This window comes from Pelobates fuscus, chromosome 1 (genome assembly GCF_036172605.1).
Source record: "Pelobates fuscus isolate aPelFus1 chromosome 1, aPelFus1.pri, whole genome shotgun sequence".
Taxonomy (NCBI): Eukaryota; Metazoa; Chordata; class Amphibia; order Anura; family Pelobatidae; genus Pelobates; species Pelobates fuscus.
Genome location: NC_086317.1, coordinates 362,825,315 through 362,845,888, shown reverse-complemented (window position 1 = coordinate 362,845,888; position 20,574 = coordinate 362,825,315).

Below are 20,574 nucleotides of genomic sequence, written 5' to 3'. Positions count from 1 at the left end.
TCTCTTTGTCTCACTGTCTCTCTCTGTCTCTTTAAGTCCCTCTCTCTCTTTCAGTCTCTTTCTCTCTCTTTCAGTCTCTCTATCTTTCAGTCTCTTTCTCTCTCTTTCAGTCTCTTTCTCTCTCTTTCAGTCTCTTTCTCTCTCTTTCAGTCTCTCTCTCTCTCTTTCAGTCTCTCTCTCTCTGTCTCACTTTCTCTCTCTCTCACTCACTCTCTTCACTATCTTCACTCTCTTTTGGTCAAGAGTCTGCTTGCTGTCTCTTTTCCCTGTTTCTCTCTATCCAGTTCTACTGTAGTTTATCAATGGGTCAGACTCATGTTAACCCCTCCCGTGGTCGGTTAGCCTGTGATCTTGTAAAGGAAAGAGCTGGGGACTTAGCTGTGGTCAAACTCCGGAAAATTATTAAACTGTGTAGTATTAATATGTCCCCCAGTGGCAGATTGCAGGCGGAAGACTGGAGAAAACTTTTAAACGACAAACATGGGATCTTGGTAGATCATGGGTTGAAGAAATCAGCTGATGCGTGGTATAAGGTTGCTTGTGTAATTAAGAAGGAGGGGTGGATTGAGGAGGAGATAGACCTAGAAGGAAAAAAAGTCTTTGTATATCATGAAAAAGGTTGTTTTGTTGAATCTGTTGCAGACGTTTCCAGCCCTCCTCCATATGATAAAGCCTGGCCTAAAAGGGAGGTGGCTCAACCTGCCTCTGGAGCGCCCCCACAGCCCATTCATGCTAGCTCCCTCTCTCCAGCCCCTGCTGCCTTGTACCCTGTTCTTAAAGCAGATGGTTCATGTTATTTTCCAACCCCCACTCCTTCTCCACTCCAAGTCTCAGTTCCCCCTTCCCTTCCTGTTTCTCTGCCTCCTCCTCCTCTCTTGCCCATCTCTGCAGCTACACCCTCTCTTTCGGCTCCTGTTGCTTCTGTCCACGCCCACTTCCTTTCACTTCTCCCTATAACTTCCGCCCTTACTTCTCCTGTGGAATCCTTCCCTTCTGCCCTTTCACTGACACCATTTCCTGTTTCTAACACACCCATCCCTTCCATGATGGTAACGTACCCTACCAACACCCCTGTGGTCTCTTCCCCCCCCCCCTTCTGTATCCTCTTCCATTCCAACCCCTCTTATGGCTGCCCCCAGTGTATCTTTCTCTATTATGACTATTGGATCCACTGTTCCTACAGCATCAGGCTTTCCTCCTGCTGCGACCCCGGCAGCATCAGGTTATTATCCTGCAACCTCCACAGCTTCCTTAGCCACTTCTCCCCCTGCCTCGCAACTTGATTCGGTCCAAATTACTACTACAGTTAATCACCCTGCGACCAGTACTACAGCTGGTCTGATTCCCATTCTCACTGCCGATAGTAGTGTCCAAGAGGCGCAGCCTCCACAGACCACAACTAATCTACCCTCCAGTCCTATAGCAGGTGCTTGCGGTGCCCAGCATGATCAGGAGGGTGCCCCTTTGATGTATGTTACCTTCAACCCATCCCAAGCTGCAACACTGGTACAATCACTTCCTGACCCTGAGAAACAGCCCATGCCCTTTTTCCGTCGGATTGTTCAGATCCGTAAAACTTACTCTGCAGCATGGCGCGATTTGTTTAGTCTGTGTGAAATTAAGGCAGGGGATGCTTACTGGCCCGTAATGGAAAGGAGCTTTGATGATGCCCGTCTCACTACGGATACAGATTTTCAGTCTGGTATCACATTTTGTGAACAACTCCGTGCATGGGCTCAAGATAAGTTGACTGATCAGGCTATTTCTATTGCTGATATTGTTCAAGAAAAATCAGAAACAGTTGAAAGATTTCATTCTAGGTTAACTCAAACCTTTTCTGATCTAGGTTTCAACACATGTAATAAGTCCCACACACAGATGCTGTCAGCTGCTTTCGTTGCAGGCCTTAAGGAACCCATAAGGAAAGGCCTGGTCCAGTCCCGTCCCGAATTCAGGATAATTCCCCTGGACACTCTCCTCCTGGTCGCTAAAGGCCTGGAGTCAATCCAATTGCCCCTGCAAAAGAAATCCAATCCTTTAATGTTTTCCTTATCTGACCCTGCAACTCATCTTGCCCCTGGCGGGTACCCTATTCCATCACCTCTGGACCCTTTCACAGCTCAGGCCCCAGGACCACCACTCAAAACGTGTTATCACTGTAGGCAACTAGGACATTTTAGAAATGAGTGTCCAAGTCTGCATGCACCTAGGCAGCGCACACATGCTCTACGGCCACCATATCCTGTGGCCGGTTATCCTCCTGCCCAGGCGCTTGGTTATCCGTTACCTGGTTCTCATTATTATCCTAATAACCTACCCTCTGCAACTTATCTGCCCACTAACAATCCAATGCCTAGACAACGACGCCCTACACAGCATGCTCGGCAACCATACTATCCAACTACACCTACACGTACATACCCTGGTCCAGACCAGTCTCATATTGATCTTGTCCAATAGGTAACAGGCAAACCTGTGTCCAATGCCCCTGTCATGGCAGTGTATACAAGGGATAAAGGGGGGCCCCTAGCTACAGTGGTCCTACCTGTGGAAGGCTGCCCAACCACCTTCTTAGTTGACACAGGCGCAGCCCGTAGCGTACTTAGAGCATGTGACCTGCCTGACGATTCCTTTCTCTCTAATATAGATGTTTCCTGTATAGGTGTTGATGGAACCCCTCGTAGCAACCCATTAACTAAGCCCTTACGGGTGGGTACTTTCCCAGATCTCCTTACTCGTTTTGTAGTGTCTTCCTCTTGTCCTCTTAATTTGTTAGGGGCTGATGTCCTGTCCCGCTTGCAAGCCTCCGTCTCCTTTACTCCAGATGGTAAGGTTCAGTTATTGACCCCTCTCTCCAGTGATGATACCTCAGCCCTTTGTTCTTTACCCCTCCTACTCCACATGGAGTCACCCCATGGGAATGCAAGGGTCCCAGATAATTCCCCCAGTGCGCTTGACAGAGTTCCTGTGCAACTGTGGTCTACTGGTCCCGATGATATTGGACGTCTTAAAGTTCCTCCGATACTTGTGCAGTTGCTCCAAGGTGCAAGTCTGCCCAGAAGACCACAATATCCATTGACTCCTGCTCAGTCCCTTTCTATCTCCAAACAAGTTGAAACTCTGCTGGCTGCGGGTGCTCTGGTTAAATGTGTATCGCCTTGTAATACTCCTTTGTTTCCAGTTAAGAAAAAGACCGAAAAGGGTGAGCCGGACAAGTACAGGATGGTTCAAGACCTCAGAGCAGTCAATGATGTTACCATCTTGGAAACCCCCATTGTTCCAAATCCTCATACTCTTCTATCCCAGGTCCCTCCGTCAGCTAAATTCTTCACAGTGGTGGATTTGGCAAATGCCTACTTCAGCGTGCCTTTGCATCCCTCTTGCCAATACCTGTTCGCATTTACTCATGACCGCCAACAATACACCTGGACTGTAATGCCCCAGGGAGCACAAAATTCCCCAAGCCAGTTTGCAAGAGCCATGGCATACATCCTGGAACCATGGCAGAAATCACACACAGACGTGGTCCTCCTGCAATACGTGGACGATCTCCTTCTCTGTGCTGATGATCTCCCGACTGCAGAATGTACCTCTGAAGATTTCCTCTGTTTCCTGGCCGCCCAAGGTTGTAAAGCATCTAAGAAGAAATTGCAGTGGTGCCGACCATCGGTGATCTTTTTGGGGCATTGTCTTTCTCATGGCACCCGGCACCTTACTAGAGACAGAGTGCGGGGTATTACATCACTATGCCCTCCATCGGCTCATAAGTCCCTCCATGCCTTCCTGGGTCTTATCTCTTACTGCAGAGCCTGGATTCCTGAAGCCTCTACACTGTTGCAGCCGCTCTGCGATGCCCTCAAAACTGAACCATTTGCTTTATCTCCTGAAGCCCTTACCAGCTTCTTCGCATTACGACGTGCTGTTGTTACTGCTCCTGCTCTGGGCCTTCCCAATTACGAGAAGCCCTTCAAGCTCTTTGTCTACGAAAAGATGGGCCATGCATCTGGTGTTCTCACTCAGTCTCATGGGTCTCGTCAACGTCCAATAGGGTATTACTCCTGCCAGTTGGATCCTGTGGCCAGAGGAGGACCCTCCTGTCTTCGGGCTGTGTTTGCAGCAAGTGCTCTGCTGGACAAGACATGTGACATAATCCTTGGTCACAAGCTAACCATTCTCGCTCCACATGATATTTCTGCGATACTAAACCAAGTTCAACCTAAACATCTCTCTACTCAAAGACATCTTCGTCTCCAAACAACTTTAATGTTACCCGATAATGTCTCTTTACAGCGATGTTACACTTTGAATCCTGCCACTCTTCTGCCACTTCCCAAGGGGGGAGTACCACACTATTGGTACAGTCTGAACATAGATCCTGATGCCTTCCTTGATCTGGATGTCCATATGCCCACAGTACCACACGATGAACAGCCATCTCCTCTATGGCATTGTACTTTATGGTTCAGAGACGTGTCGGGGCCTGACCCTCAGTATGAAGAAGAACTGTTTCAATTGATTGAAGTACCTCTCACTTTGACAGACATATACTGTGATACAAAAGGTAACACTGTAGTTTTAGTCCAATTACCCACAGAAGTGACTCATATGTACCACCATTGGGAGATGGCAGTTCCTCATGTCTCTATTACTAAATCTCCAAATATCTCATGGAAGGAACTTGGTCCATTAGCCAAAGCATGGAGTGCAACAGATCAAGACCAACTTTCTGCAGAAGGTGTTACCAAACGAACTGTGAATTGTAAGACTACTGGTTACCCACAGTATCACACAGAAATATGTGAAGATGCCCCTCCCAAAGATTCTGACCCAGACATCCCCCATGATTGTTTTGAACAGATGAAGATGGAAACAACCCATCTTCCTACAGTACATGAAACGGCTCTGCCAGATCCTGACTGCACACTGTTTGTGGATGGCTCCAGATTTGCAAATGAACAAGGAAGATACCACACTGGATTTGCAGTGACCACAGTAGATCAGGTACTTCAAGCATCCCCACTTCCTGCGTCTATGTCTGCTCAAGAAGCTGAACTAAAAGCCCTCACTGTAGCATGCCAAATGTTTGAAGGGAAGCGTGTTAATATTTATACCGATTCAAGATATGCCCTGGGCGTAGCACATGATTTTGGATTAATATGGAAAACAAGAGGTTTTCTAACAGCAACCGGTACACCAGTTAAACATGGTACAGCTATCAAGGAATTGATGGATGCTTTACTCCTTCCTGAAGAAGTGGCCATACTGAAAGTAAAGGCCCATGGAAGACGGAATTCGGAAGAAACATGTGGCAATCATAAAGCTGACCAAGCTGCCAAAGATGCTGCATGTCAATCAAGGGAAGTGGACAGAAAAGTGTCCGGTGAGGAAATTACTATTTTTCCCATGCAAACCTTACCTACGGACCTCAAGTTTTTGAAGGAACAGCAAGCAGCTGTAAGTCCCGAAGAAAAGCAAAGCTGGAAACAGAAGGGAGCGACCTTACAGGATGGAGTATATACTAGTAATCTCAAATTTTGTCTGCCTAAATGTATGTATCCGGCTGTGGTTCAATGGGCCCACGGAGCAGCGCACTTGTCTAAGACCCTCATGAACTCTTTAATTGCTAAATATTTCGAAGCACCAGGTATTACCACTCTGACTAAAAACTACTGTAAGTCTTGTGCTATCTGTGCCAAGTGCAATCCGGGAAAATTGGAGAAAGTTTTCCCCAAACATCTGGCGAAGCCACACTACCCATTCCAGAGAGTCCAAATTGACCATATTCAGATGCCAAAGAGTGGCCGGTATGAATATGCCCTAGTTATGGTGGACATGTTCTCAGGATGGCCAGAAGCTTTCCCGGTTACTAATATGACCGCCAAGACCACTGCCAAGCGGTTGCTCACTGAAATTGTCTGTAGATATGGAGTTCCTGAAGTGATTGAAAGTGACCAGTTTTACAGCACTAGTAACTAAGGAAGTCTGGGCAGCACTAGGGGTGACCCTTGCATTTCACACACCCTATCACCCACAAAGTAGTGGTAAGGTAGAACGTATGAATGGCACCTTAAAAGCCAGAATGCTTAAGATGGCCCAAGAAACTAACCTACCCTGGCCAGAGAGTCTCCCCATAGCTCTATTTAGTGTCAGGTACACACCAAGAGGGAAGTTTAACCTGTCTCCCTATGAGATTTTGTTTGGTTCAGCCCCTAGGTTAGGTTGTTACTTTCCTCAACAACTCCAACTGCAATCAGATGTTATGGTTAATTATGTGACTGCTCTTTCCCAAGTTTTAAACAAGATACATGCCCAAGTGTTTTCTTCCATTCCAGATCCAGAGTCTGATACAGGCACACACAAGTTGCTCCCTGGTGATTGGGTTCTGGTTAAGAAGTTCGTGAGAAAACATACCCTTGAACCCAGATATGATGGTCCGTTCCAAGTCCTTCTAACCACAACTACCTCAGTTAAATTGGCTGGAAAGAACTCTTGGATACACGCTTCACACTGCAAGAAAGTTCCAGCTCCAGAGGAACCAGATCCTGTTATAACATGAATTTTGTGTATTTGTTCTTGCTGCTAGGTCTGATAAAGGCCCAACAAGTCGCTATAACCAAAGACAATCATGTTTATACATTTTGGTACAATTCCTCTAATACACGGGTAGCCACATTTGCATTTGATTATTGTGATATCGTAAACTGTACTTTTCCACCAGCGTTGTTGTCAACAGTGTACAAAGATATACCTAACATTAAGGACCCATACATATGTGTGACTAATGACTACTGGGGATATGAGTGTAGTTCATGGAAGGCAGCAGGGTGGAATACAGGGCCAGCCTGGGGCTATAGACCACAAAGTGCCTTAGACAGATTAGATAAAAATGGGGAGTCCTTACTGAAAAGAATGACGTTCAGGAAACCAGGGGGGGGCGACACCTATGAAACTAGCCTTAAACATAGAACACCCCAGTCCTGGAGATGCTGGACAATATGTAATGGGAATGTACTGGAAGGGAGGAGGTTCATACAATAAACAGGGGACCTTTTACTTACAGGACATGTATGACTCACCTGAATGGGTAGGAGCCACACACATGACTATTAATCCTCTTAAGCCACATATCAAAACTCTAAAAGAGATGATAGCTATAGCTAACCCCACGTATGAGGACACTATGGCTGTAGAGACGGGTTTCTCTGACACTAACTTATGGCTTGAGTGGATGAAATATAATGCTAACAAACACAACAGATCTAACTGCTATGTCTGTGGAGGAGCGAGGCCTCACTTAGGTACTGTCCCTTTGAACATACCTCCGGAGATAGAGATGTGTTTCCTAAGTCTCTATACTATACTTAAAACCAACCGGACGGAATGTGGATCATGGATAAAGGAATACCCAGTTGTCCTTAAAGATGTCAAGCCAGATAAAGGTATCACCATATATCCAGGGAACTACACTTGTTATGGTATATATGATGGGGTAGGCCAATTCTTTGGTAATTTCACTGGTAAGTACTGTGCCACATATAGCCCAATTCCAGTTGCCTTTATCCAACAACACATAAGATCCCTTGGAGATATATATTGGATTTGTGGGGATATGCAGATTAGAACCAGATTGGAAGGCGTATGGTGGGGAGAATGTGCTCTAGCTAAGGTAATTATGCCTATACACATAATCTCTGACGGACACCAAGATACCCCAGGTACGTTACACCAATACTCTAGAATAAAGAGAGATACTCCTGTAAAAGGCAGTTTTGATCCCCATATTTATATAGATACCATAGGAGTGCCAAGGGGGGTGCCAAATGAATTTAAAGCAAGAGATGAAGTGTCCGCAGGGTTTGAATCTATTTTTCCAATCATCACGGCCAATAAAAATTTAAATTGGATTAATTACATCTATTATAACCAACAACGTTTTGTAAATTATACAAGAGATGCCCTCCAGGGTTTGGCGGAACAATTACAAGCTACTTCCCAGATGACCTTCCAGAATAGACTGGCCTTAGACATGATTCTGGCAGAGAAAGGGGGAGTATGTAAAATACTCCCAGACACCATGACATGCTGTACCTATATCCCAGATAATACAGGCCCTAATGGTAAGGTAACGTTGGCAATAGAAAAGTTAAAAAGTTTATCCAACGAACTGAAAAGGAATTCTGGGGCCACAGATCCATGGGAAAGATGGTTTGGATGGATGTCTGGATGGCAAGGTGCTCTGGCCCAAATAGGTGTTGCCATTTTAATAACGATACTCATCCTCGCTCTTCTTGTTTGTTGTGTATTACCTTGTCTTAAGAAATGCCTACAAAAGACAGTTGATCAGACAGTCGACCAGACCACCCCGACCTTCCTTCACCAAGAGATTGATGACATAGACCGTGATACACCACATACACCCTTACAGTCCCACCGCACTAAATCAATAGCTACTTCTTCTTAAGGACATTCAGGGATAGCGTCTGTCTCTACGGGCAGAAGTCTGGCGCGGAAGAAGTAGTGGACAAGCTGCTATGGGTAACCCGCACAGTGAAGCGTTCGAGGCCTGTTCAGACAGATGTGCAAGATAACCTTTTGTTATTTTTCTATAGGGACAGTATTAGAGTTAGAGATAGTAGTTATTAGTAAAATAGCCATTTTAAGGGGGGACTGTTGTGGACAGAAGAATTAAACTAAAATAGCTATTTACTAATGTCTATTTATTCTGTGTTCACTATGTTAAAACTGGCTGCTAGAGTAAATATTCCCTTCCCCCTTTATGGTTCAGTCATTATTTCCTCTGCAAGTTTCTTGTTACACATTCTTGTGTTAATAGGTAGCCTCCTTTGCTAACTCCTCCCCCACTTCCTTTGTGCCAATTCCACGTGCAACAAAATGGAGAATCACTGTTAAAGTAACAAAGAAACTACTCACTTCCCCTTTCTTCATGTATCCAAGCCAGAGCTGGAATATGGGGGGAAGAGCTCTGTAATGATGACATCACATCCTGTAGGGTGGGACCCTTTTTGAATGTTAACCAATTGTTGAATTGATATTGTATGTTTAAACTGTGACGTATTTTTGCTTTAAGAAGGAGACCCCCCTCTGGGGAATAAAGCATTCCTTAGTATTTCACTGATCAGAAACTTTGTCTCCGGTGTGAATTACTTCTAGGGAAAGCGTGCACGCATTCATCAATCAATTTGGAAGGTGTAGATAGACAAATAATCAAAGTTTTCTTTGATCCAAAACAACAGGGCTGTATTAACATAGGGGCTGACAGAGCTGCAGCTCCAGGCCCATGCCCATGGAATAGGCCCATTGATTTAAAAAAATATATATATATTTTTTTTTACACACTACTCTTAGGGTTGCCACCTGTAGCGGTACTTACCTTATCCGGGGGCCGGCCGCGGTCCTCTCTTCAAGCCGCGCGCGGTCCTGCGGCTGCACGAGCCGCGCGCGGCCCATCCGACTCTCCTAACAGGAAGACGGGCAGTGACCGCGAGATGCGGTCACGTGTCTCGCCTGCAGCTAAGAGCGCGCCGCGAGTCTCGGGCGCGCTCTTAAAGAGACAGTGGGAGCCTAAATTGCAAAAAGGCTCCCATTGGCTCCTGTCATGCCAATCACCCCATACACTTACCTGTTGGGGGTGTGGAAGTGACAGGAGCCAATCACATTAGTTTGAAGGCTACTTATACTCACCCTTTTCCCTTAGTTCCTTGCCCTATCGTGGTTTCTGCTACAGTTCCCTTTAGTGCTTGTTGTGTTCAGTTGTGTTTCTCCGTATTTGACCTTGGCTTTGTATTCTGACTTCGTTTTCGCTTTATCCTTGTCTGTACTGTTTGCCGGCTTGCTGATTCCTGTGTACCAGACCCCGGCTAGTTTTCGTTTACGCTGTCTCTTTGTGCCCTTGACCTCGGATCGTTCCTGACTCTGTCTTCTCCTATTACGTCGAGTCCGGCCACTCTAAGGTAGACGTATCTCTCCTCTGTGCTGTCTTCTGTTTGGCTGGATCCTGCGTGTAGGGGTATATACTCGTTACACCACCTGACCGGTATTTATCCGTCTTTGATGGTGCCTGGCCAGTGCCAGTATTGCAGTAAACAGAGATTATTCTGCAATACCAGCACATAGGGGTCGCTGTATGTGTGGAGAGAGGCAGGGATAGGAAGTTCCAGCATATTCCTCCATGAGTCCAGAAAGCAGCTCCCAGCCTGCAGAGACAGCTCAGGGAAGTGAGGGATGGGGGAAAGGCTGCAGGGAGACATAGGGACACTGAGACACTAGGGGACACTATGAGATACTAGGGCACACTGAGACATGGGGCACTGTGAGGCATGGGGACACTGAGACACTAGGGGGCATAAATACACTAAAGGGACACTGGGAGACATAGGGACACTGAAACACTAGGGGAAACTGTGAGACATGGGGACACTGGGAGACATGGGGACACTGGGAGACATAGTGACACTGGGAGATATGGGGACACTGAGAAACTAGGGGACACTGAGACACTTGGGGACACTGGGAGACATGGGGACACTAAAACACTAGGGGACACTGGGAGACACTAGGGGACACTGGGAGACACAGGGACACTGAGACACTAGGGGATACTGTTAGACACGGGATACTGAGACACTAGGGGACACTGGGGGACACTAGGGGACACTGAAAACACTAGGGGACACTGTGAGACATGGGGACACTGAGAGACATGGGGATACTGAGAAACTAGGGGACACAGACACTTTGGGACACTGAGAGACATGGGCACACTGTGAGACATAGGGACACTAAGACACAAGACATTAGGGGACACTGAGACACTAGGGGACACTGGGAGACATGGGGACACTAACACACTATGGAACACTGAGACACTAGGGGACACTGGGTGACATAGGGACACTGAGACACTAGGGGTCACTGAGACACTAGGGGACACTGGGAGACATGGGGACACTAAGACAATATGGAACACTGAGACACTAGGGGACACTAGGGAACACTGGGAGACATGGGGACACTGGGCGACTTTAAGACCTGGGAGATATGGGGCACTCTCAGTGTCCCCATGTCTCCCAGCCAGAGTCCCTAGTATCTCAGTGTCACCATGTCTCCCGGTGTCACTGGTTCTCTCAGTGTCCACAGTGTGCCAGTGTCCCTAGTGTCTCAGTGTTTCCTAGTCTCCCAGAGTCCCTAGTATAAAAAAAATGTCAGGCACACACTGATTTAAGCAGGTTTATTTGACACCGCAATTTTTCGACCTGTAGCCAGGTCTTTATAAAGTCTCCAGTGTCCCCTATGTATCACTGTGTCCCAATGCCCCATGTCTCCCAGTGTCCCAGATTGTCTCAAAGTCACCCAGTTTCCCCATGTCTCCCCTAGTGTCTCCATGTCTCCCAGTGTCCCCAAGTGTCTCAGTGTCCCCAGGTCTCCCAGTGTCCATCAGTGTCTCAGTGTCCCTATGTCTCACAGTGTCCCCTAGTGTCCTAGTGACATGGGACACTGGGAAACATGGGGATACAGACATTAAGGGACATTGGGAGCCATGGGACAAACACACTAGGAGCATGTGCGTCCGCAGGAAATTTTCCAAGGGGGGGGGGGGGCATAATTGTAATGACATCCATGCTTGGTCCCTTTTTGACAGTGTCATGAAGGGGAGGAGCATAGTCATTATCACATAATTCCTTTAAGGGGTTAAACCGCTCTCAAATGGTTTAACCCCAAAGGCTTCCTCCAGCTCCAGATTTCCAGGTCGCTCAGTGGTATTCGGCTTCTGAAATGGAGTGTCAGGAAGTGCAGATTGACGTCAGGCATGGGTGCTACAGATTGGCTAGAGTGGTCAGTTGATGCTTTAAGCCAATCGCTAATTCAGGGTTCATAAAAATGTTTTACTTTTTTATGAATGGGGAGCTACTGATTGGCTCAGAGTGCCAGCTGATCGCTCTAGACAATCAGCGACACCCCTCCCCAGTGGCACTCTGTGCTTCCTGACACTCAGTAAATAAAAGTGAACACATTAACACTGATATTTTTTTTTTTACCTGGGGAGATGAGAAGGTCCAAAGTTTCCCTGCCAGGCCAAGGTACCAAAGCCTTATGATGTGGTGTCCAGAATAAAGTGGAGAGTTCACTTCACTTGTCCTTCCTGCTCTAATCTCCTTTTCTTCTCCTTCATTTGACACAGTGTTCTTTTTCTTCTGACACTGTCTTCTCTCCTCCTTGGCTCCTTCTGTTCCTTTACCTTTCTGCTACTTTCTGCTTATTGTGCTCCCCCTTCTGCTTCTTTCTCTTTCTGATCCCTTTCTGCTCCTTGCAGACCCTTTCTGCTCATTCTCCTACTTTACCTATGTGCTCCTTGCTGTCCTTTTCTGCTCCTTCTCCTTCTTTCCTTTGTGCTCCTTCTGATTATTTCTGCTCCTTTACCTTTGTGCTCCTTCTGTCCCGTTCTGCTCTTTCTGCAGACCCTTCCTTCTCATTGTAAACCCGTCCTACTCCCTGCTGCCCATTGCAGACCCTTCCTGCTCCTTGAAGACCCTTCCTGCTCATTTCTGTTCCTTCTCCTACTTCACCTTTGTGCTCCTTCTGTCCTTTCCTGCTCCTTGCTGCAATTTTCAGCTTCATGCTGACCCTTTCTGCTCCTGCTACTTTACCTTTTTGCTGTTTTACCTTCCAGCTCCTTGCTGACCCTTCCTGCTCCTTGCTGACTCTTCCTGCTGCTTGCAGACCCTTCTTTCTCCTTGCAGACTCTTCCTTCTCCTTGTTGACCCTTCCTGCTTCTTGCAGACCCTTCCTTCTCCTTGTTGACCCTTCATGCTCCTTGCAGACCCTTCCTGCTCCTTGCTGACCCTTCCTGCTCATTTGTGTTCCTTTGTGCTCCTTCTTCTCTTTACCTGTTGTGCTCTTTGCTGTCCCTTTCAGCTCCTTGCTGCCCCTTTCTGCTCATTTCTGTTCCTTCTCCTTTCTGCTCTCTTACTTTACCTTCCTTCTCCTTGTTGCTCCTTCTCTTACTTTACCTTCCTGTTTCTTGCTGATCCTTCCTGTAGGCTGTCTCCCCCCCATCCCTCACTTACCTGATCTATATGCTGTCTCCCCCCATCCCTCACTTACCTGATCAATAGGCTATCTCTGCCCCCCCATGCCTCATTTCCCTGATATGTAGGCTATCTATGCCCCCCATGCCTCACTTCCCTTATCTATAGGCTATCTCTGCCCCCCCCATGCCTCACTTCCCTGATCTATAGGCTACCTCTGCCCCCCATGCCTCACTTCCCTGATCTATAGGCTATGTCTGCCCCCCATTCCTCACTTACCTGATCTGTAGGCTCTCTATGCTGGCTGTATTTGTTGCTCCTCTGCGGATTCAGTCAGAGAGAAGCAGGGATAAGATGGAGCTTCCTATCCCTGTCTCTCTCCATACACACCAACTGGCCAGTGCTGGTATTGCACTGTATTTTCAATCTCACACAAAAAATAGCAGAACAAGCTGAAAAATCCAGCCCCCCCCCCCCCCCCCCTCCCCCCCCACTGTGGACGATCATGCTTCCAACAATGGAAAAAAAATTAAACTTTCCTTGTTGGGGAGATTGAATTCAATGAAAATAACAATCCTCCCGAAACTGCTATATATATTCTGGATTTTACCTTTACGTGTACCGATGACCGTTCATAAAACATTACAAAGAACCATCAATGATTTTTTATGGAACAAACAGAAACCAAGATTGCTTAAAACCCTGGTGTACCAGCTACCCCAGGATGGGATGTCTGGCCTCCCCAACATTATGACCTACTACAGAGCCTCTCTACTTGATTTGGCGGTCAGACTACACACCCCAAAGGGTACACTTCAGTGGGAAGACATGGAAGGAGAGGTGCCCATCCTAGCACTAAACAGGGTATCACAGTGGCTTAATTTACAACCCTGGGCAACAGCAGGTATCGAATCTATACAAGACCTCTGCACTCATGCTTCCTACCTTTCCCTGATCTACAGCAGACATACTTTCTACCAAACTCGTTTATCTTTCAATATATACAAATGAAGAGTATTCTGGCCACATGGGTGATCCATAAGGCTGACATGCCAAATACACAAGATGGGTTGACACAACTCTTATGCAACTAATATAATAAAGCACCAACAAAACCTAAAACACTATCTCTATACTACAAAGCACTTTTGAGTGCAAACCCAACCAAAACACACACGTACATGTCACAATGGGCAAACGAATGGATCTATGTGCCCACGAGCGATCAGTGGCTAAAATCTTTCAAAGCCCTAAAAGGTGTCACATCATGCTATACACATGAGGAAGCACACAAAAAGCTTATATATCACTGGTATTTGACCACACACCACCTACATAAAATATATCCCTCAGTATCCCCACTATGTTGGAGATGTGGGAATGCAGACACTGGGTGACATTGTTCCACAACTGGTAGGAGTGCCCCAATATCAAACCACTATGAAATGAGGTTTATTTACTCTTCCTAACACTGAATATCCTGAATATACCCTATACTCCAATAGTAGGCCTGTTTTTACTTTTCCCTAAAGATACACCACTTCAAGACTTCAAGCTAAGCGGATAGCAGTTATAATGCTATTAGCAACATGAAACCTAAACGCTACACACTGGAAGCAGACGCTTTGCCCGACCAAGGCGCTCCTCTGGGACAAAATACACTAACTGTACATATACGAGAAATCAACAACAGACTCCCACTTCAGATCGGAGGCAATAGCCCTCATATGGCAACCATGGCTGGAATTAAGAGGCACCTTATGCTCAATGGAAAGGACAAAAACAAAATAAACAACAACAACAAAAATATCTATGCGTTTCTTTTCATGTCTGTTGGTAGTCAAGTAACAAAGCACGGTAGACACAGATGAATATATAGGCTCTACCTATAGGTAAGAAAGTTTCCGATCAAAGGGACGAACCAGAGAAAATAGTACTGTTACGGTTACCCCCAGGTTAGCTGAAGGCTGGACCGGTTGGATGTCCTGGTTCCCAAAGCTGGAGAGAGAGAAGCGCTGTTCCGTTCAGCAGACCACCAGAGTCCTGTGAATACAAAGCAATCCCACTAGCTCTAGAATAGCTAGGATACCTTGGTTCCCACAAAACGAGTTGAGGCTGCGATTTGAAGGTCAAACACGAACTGGCTTTAATGGCACAGGGTTAGCGTTATTTATGCAAAAGCCCAGGTCCAGGGACAGTCCCCTCTGGACCTGATGGGATACAGGGACAATACATACAGTTGACCAATGACAATACACTGCATCGTTTGAAAAAGTCCCCGCCCAGCCTGGAGATAATAATTCCAACGGTTATGGCAATTCAATTATCTCCAAGTGCCCAGAATCCCATGTGCATTTCCAACACGTAAACACAGAATAAAATATATATTTATAACAATTTACGAAATACCCCTTATATTCTACCATTCGTTAGATAGCTCGGGTCTGAGCGCATCAGATAGACGAATAGCACTCAGACCTCACGAATGGTATGGCTAGTCTCTGAGATATAAGTCTTTTTGTGTCTCATTGTCCCGAACACGAGATGGGGGCCATCTTTTCTACTTGTGGATAGGCGAGCAGGTATCGGTTCCAAAACTCCTGGAACCAAACACGGATAGCAAGCTGCACGAATACCGCTCTCTGGCTGGTTGTCCCAACCCTTCGGGAACTGAACGTAGGCCGCCCTGAATGGACCAATTAGCCTGCGGTTAACCGCAGCCTCAGCATTCTAATTACGAACACACGTCGGGGTGTAGGTGGTCCTCGTTCGGGAGTTTGGATACGGTGAAAATAGTCGACGAATGAGGCCACTTTAAAGTAGTCAATTAAGGTTGTGGTTAACCGCAAACCGCAACCTCCCGGTGGTCGTCCGTTCGGTTGTTTCCGAGGTCAACAGGGTTAAGTGGCGGCACACGCCAGGGGCCGGGTGGTCCGAGTTCGTATGCACGAATTTGTAATCCCAGGGGTTCGTGTAAATATGTATAAGTAATAGAAATACCGAAGGAACCGTCTTCGGTACTTTAACATAGGGTAATCCAATATGATTCTGTGGAGTGTCCGTAACAAGTACTGAGAAAGATGTGTTGGAGAAATAGAAATACACCTATATAAATAGCTGAATGTGGTACGCACAGTGTTGATCTTGTTTCCCCCCTCCCCCCAGTTTTCCCCCATATTCACACATCCCCTCATGCCCATCTCTACAAATCTACACAAGCAGCATCGTAAGATGGTGCATAGCCTTGAAAGTCCGGCTCAAGGCATTCATCTATCATTCATTGGGGGCCACCCAACCTTGACTAAAGAGGATCTGACAAACCCCTAGCTGGCTAGCTAAACCTTTGCCTGTCCACTTTTACACCAGTAAACCGGACCGCCTGTCCTCCAGACAAGTTTATACAAGGCGGGCCCCAGCAAAGGGTTCAGTGGGGCACAGTCTTAAACCAGCTATTTGCCGTTGCTACACAGGGACAGACGGCAGCACTTATGTACTTACATGCCTCTTTGTGTTTTTTTATGTACGAACAATAGAACTGTAACCTCAAACGATGCAATTGTTGTAACCCCATGATTTCCCCTTTTTTTTTCCTTTCTGTATCCCCTATATTTTTTTCTATACTGCAAAATAAAAATTACGAATTGATAAAGAAAAGTTTTTGACGCTAGTCTGAATTTTGTCCCACCCTGTATATGTGACAGATAAGAGCTGTGAAGTTGGAAGGTGTGTTATCATATATCACTGGAACCTTTATTAGTATGTCCTGCACCCTATGAAGACATATTCACAGATATCTGTGAATGCCAAGATACATGGTCTCAGACATTGTAGACCACTGGAAAATATCATAGTGGGTCAGTCCTAGCCTGGAACACGTTGAGAGCACAGAACAACAATATGCTGGGCTAGCAAAGGTCCTGCCTTCAATTTGAATTCAATTTTAATTACACTTTGAATACTCAATTTGGTGAATAACCTTGTAAATTTTATGTCATTATTTTTATTAATCAACTTGGTTGTAATCCTGTTTTTCTGTCTGGTACAGTGGAACTGGCGCTTTAATAACATAAAAAAATAAGAAAAATAACTATCTATAACCAACTATTCAGTTTAAAGAGTAAAACATTTGTTTTTTAATGTAACATTTCATAACAAAATGATGCATATATAAATATTTTACTGTATAGATATAAAAACATATATATATATATATATGATACAGTATTATATATATTTATATATATGTCAGAAAAATATAATGGACATTTTCTGACTTTTATCCATGCATGTGGTCTTTTTTTGTTATGAGTACACAAATGCTTAAAGTGTTTTAGTAACTGGGAACAAGATCTATTTTTAGTTATCGCTTATAATACTTTTGGGTCAATTTCTGAGTGCTTCATGTTCTACAATAATGGCTTTACATCTTTAGGTTATCAAAAACCTTCTGGTTCAATGGATCATCAGATTGTGTTTTTCATAGGTGATATTAAAGAAATTGTTTTATGCAGCTCTGTGTTAAGTTTACAATGCTGAAAAATTACACTGAAAAATATATTCCTTTAAAATATATATACTCTTGAATTACATTACAATATATGTATTTGTACTTTTCTTTGAAAACCACATTTATTTAAAGGATACTAACACACACACACACACACATACTAAAACAGTCACTATTTTGTTTCATTTTAATCCACTCAGCCTCCCTGCCTTTAAAAATATGCATAATTAGCATTATTTAGCATAATTATGCTTTTATCAACTATAAAGAATGTTATCTAAAACATCACTCTGACTAGTTTAATGAAAAAGCCCTCGGTAGAAGGGCGAAACGCGTTGATAGGGTGCTTTACATCATTTATTTTCAACATCCATCTGTAGCAGATCATACAAGTGCCCAGCAGAAGCCTGACTTTTCAGCCAGCGTTCCCCTGCTCACTTCATTACTGACAGCCTTCCCGAGTGCACCGGAGAGGAGCTGCCACGGGGAGATACACCTGCTGCTGGGACAGACTTTTTTCCTGCTACATATTATGATGAGTACAAACTTATTCTAATGTACGAGTTTTAAGTTGGGGGGGGGGACTTTTATTTTGTTCCTATTCTTTGGGTAATAAATTTTTGATACAGTATCACGCTATGTATCTATTCCTGTCTCCTTTTTTCTAAGGTATTTCTACCAACTACTGAGCCCCTGCAAACCACCACGATATTTGGACTCTGTTTTCAGGACTTTGTTTTAGATAGAACTTTTGGACACTTTCTTTTTTCTTTTGTGTATGACTTTTTTATATGACTTTTCCATTTTTGCATATTAATGCACCCTTTTTAATTTTTAAGGGGAACATCTACTTAGCGCTGAAATTTTTATTGCAAATTTGTTCTTGGGAATTTGGGAAAATTCTTTTTGTTTTAGCAGCTATGATTGTTTAAGTACCAGAGGGTACCATATTTTTTGTATTATCTACACTACACATAGACTTTTTATATAGGTCTTTTATTTTCCAATTGTACTCTCTTTTCAAGTATTTCTGACTAGTTTAATGCAGACTAATTCAATGTTATTGTTCCTAATTGGTGAGTTGGATTTCACTTATACACTTTGTTATAATAAAAAAAGCAATCTTCTATATAAAAATAAATAACACAAGTTATAGCTACTTGTATTTGTGACTTTTAAATACTCAATTAAATCTGAAAAATCAACGTTAAACAGTACAAAAGTTTTGTTTGGGGTTTTATAAAACTATAAAAAATTGCATTTTGGTATCTTTTGTGTATCAAACTACAAAGGGCCCATTTGTAATTGGAATGTCATCTATTAAGCTGACATATGGCAAGAAAATATTACAAATTGCTAGCAGTGAAATTAAATTAACATGCGGTGCATTGTACAAGGGGGCTGAATGAAACCATTTGTTCAAGCATAGATGGCAAAATGTAAACCTGAAATGTTTTTTTATTTATTTATCTCAGGCTCTTATCTGTCCATCTCTCAAATCCAATGCGTTATTTAAATAACAAGTCTATTGTTACATAACAAACAATTGGCATGAATCTAATGAGTTACAGATAGCCTCATTTATCATTCTGTTGACATAATAAAATGGTTGCTTTTTAGTACTCAGATTAAATTTATATCTTGTCTGACAAATATTCTGACATCATCCAAGAGAGTTTGCATAAAGAACTGTGAAAGAAGAGAAATTACATGGCTCTCGTTTGTTTATTTGTTGATTTTAGTGTCTATTCAAAAGAATGCTTTTTTGAAGCTAACTTGCAAAATCTAGACCAATAAAGTAAAAAGACCACTAAAATTCTCTAGTTTTGCAAGTTAGTGTTACTTAAGGCATCTTACTCTTAAGTAAAATAACCTTCTAGGTTTGTCAAATAATAAGAAATAGTAGTTAGAATAAATTGTAGATTATGCTAGCTTTAGTGTACCTATAATCTTAATTTTATTAATGACAGGAGGCGAGTATTTGCTTAAGTCTCTCTTTACTAGAACTCCACAGCAGCACAGAAAACAACCAATCAGAAAAAAGTTAGGTACTATAAAACTCCCCTCCCCATGCATCATTTCCTCTTTCAAGCTGCGACAAAACAGAATAAAAAGGCAGAGAACATCATGGGGAAGAAACGAAGTCCTAGATACGATGAATATAACGATGTCCACCATCCAAGTGTAACCGTCAAACTAGATAGTGTAGATGGACTGTAAACTGAAACGAGAGAAAAACAGAATCGAACAGGTTGATTATCCAATGAAATGTACTCTGAATAAACATGTAGGTACCCGATGTAGCAACCAAATAAACCTAATATGTAAATATCCCAACCCTACTTATGGAAAAAAACAGACATAAGGAACAAGCGACAGGTAGCAGAGACAACAAACAGGGTTGCATACTTACCTGATAATCTAAACTATAACATTAAACAAGGGAGGGACAAGAATGGGTGGGAAATACTCGCCTCCTGTCATTAATAAAATTAAGATTATAGGTACACTAAAGCTAGCATAATCTACAATTTTATAACATGACAGGAGGCTTCGTATTTGCTGTTTCAACGCTCAGTTCACCAATCCAACGCTGTTTGTGTCGCTGGTAATTATTCCAGGAAATATCAGAGTAATCCTAATTGGACATTCCAATACGATAAATGACAGCCGACGGGTCAAAGAAGATGCCACCCGACGAAGTATCTCAAATACGGAAAAAAACACCTTCCGTCGGTAAATCCATTGTACGTGGTGTAGCAACCTGTTTCCTAGAAGTCGGTCCATGAGCTGGTAAGCTGACCTATAGCCACATTCCTGTAGTTGTATAACTTCGAAATCCGATCTAGGACCTAGGGTCGTGAGAAGAAAACTGACACCAAGTCTCAACTCATGACCCGTAAGGCGGCTCCTCCGATCGTGCCAGGGCCATTCGGTGATGCGGCCTTGCAGGGAGATCTCCAATCTCAAGGAATGCACCGAAGACCACCACCAAAATCGCAATAGCAACCGAGGAGGATC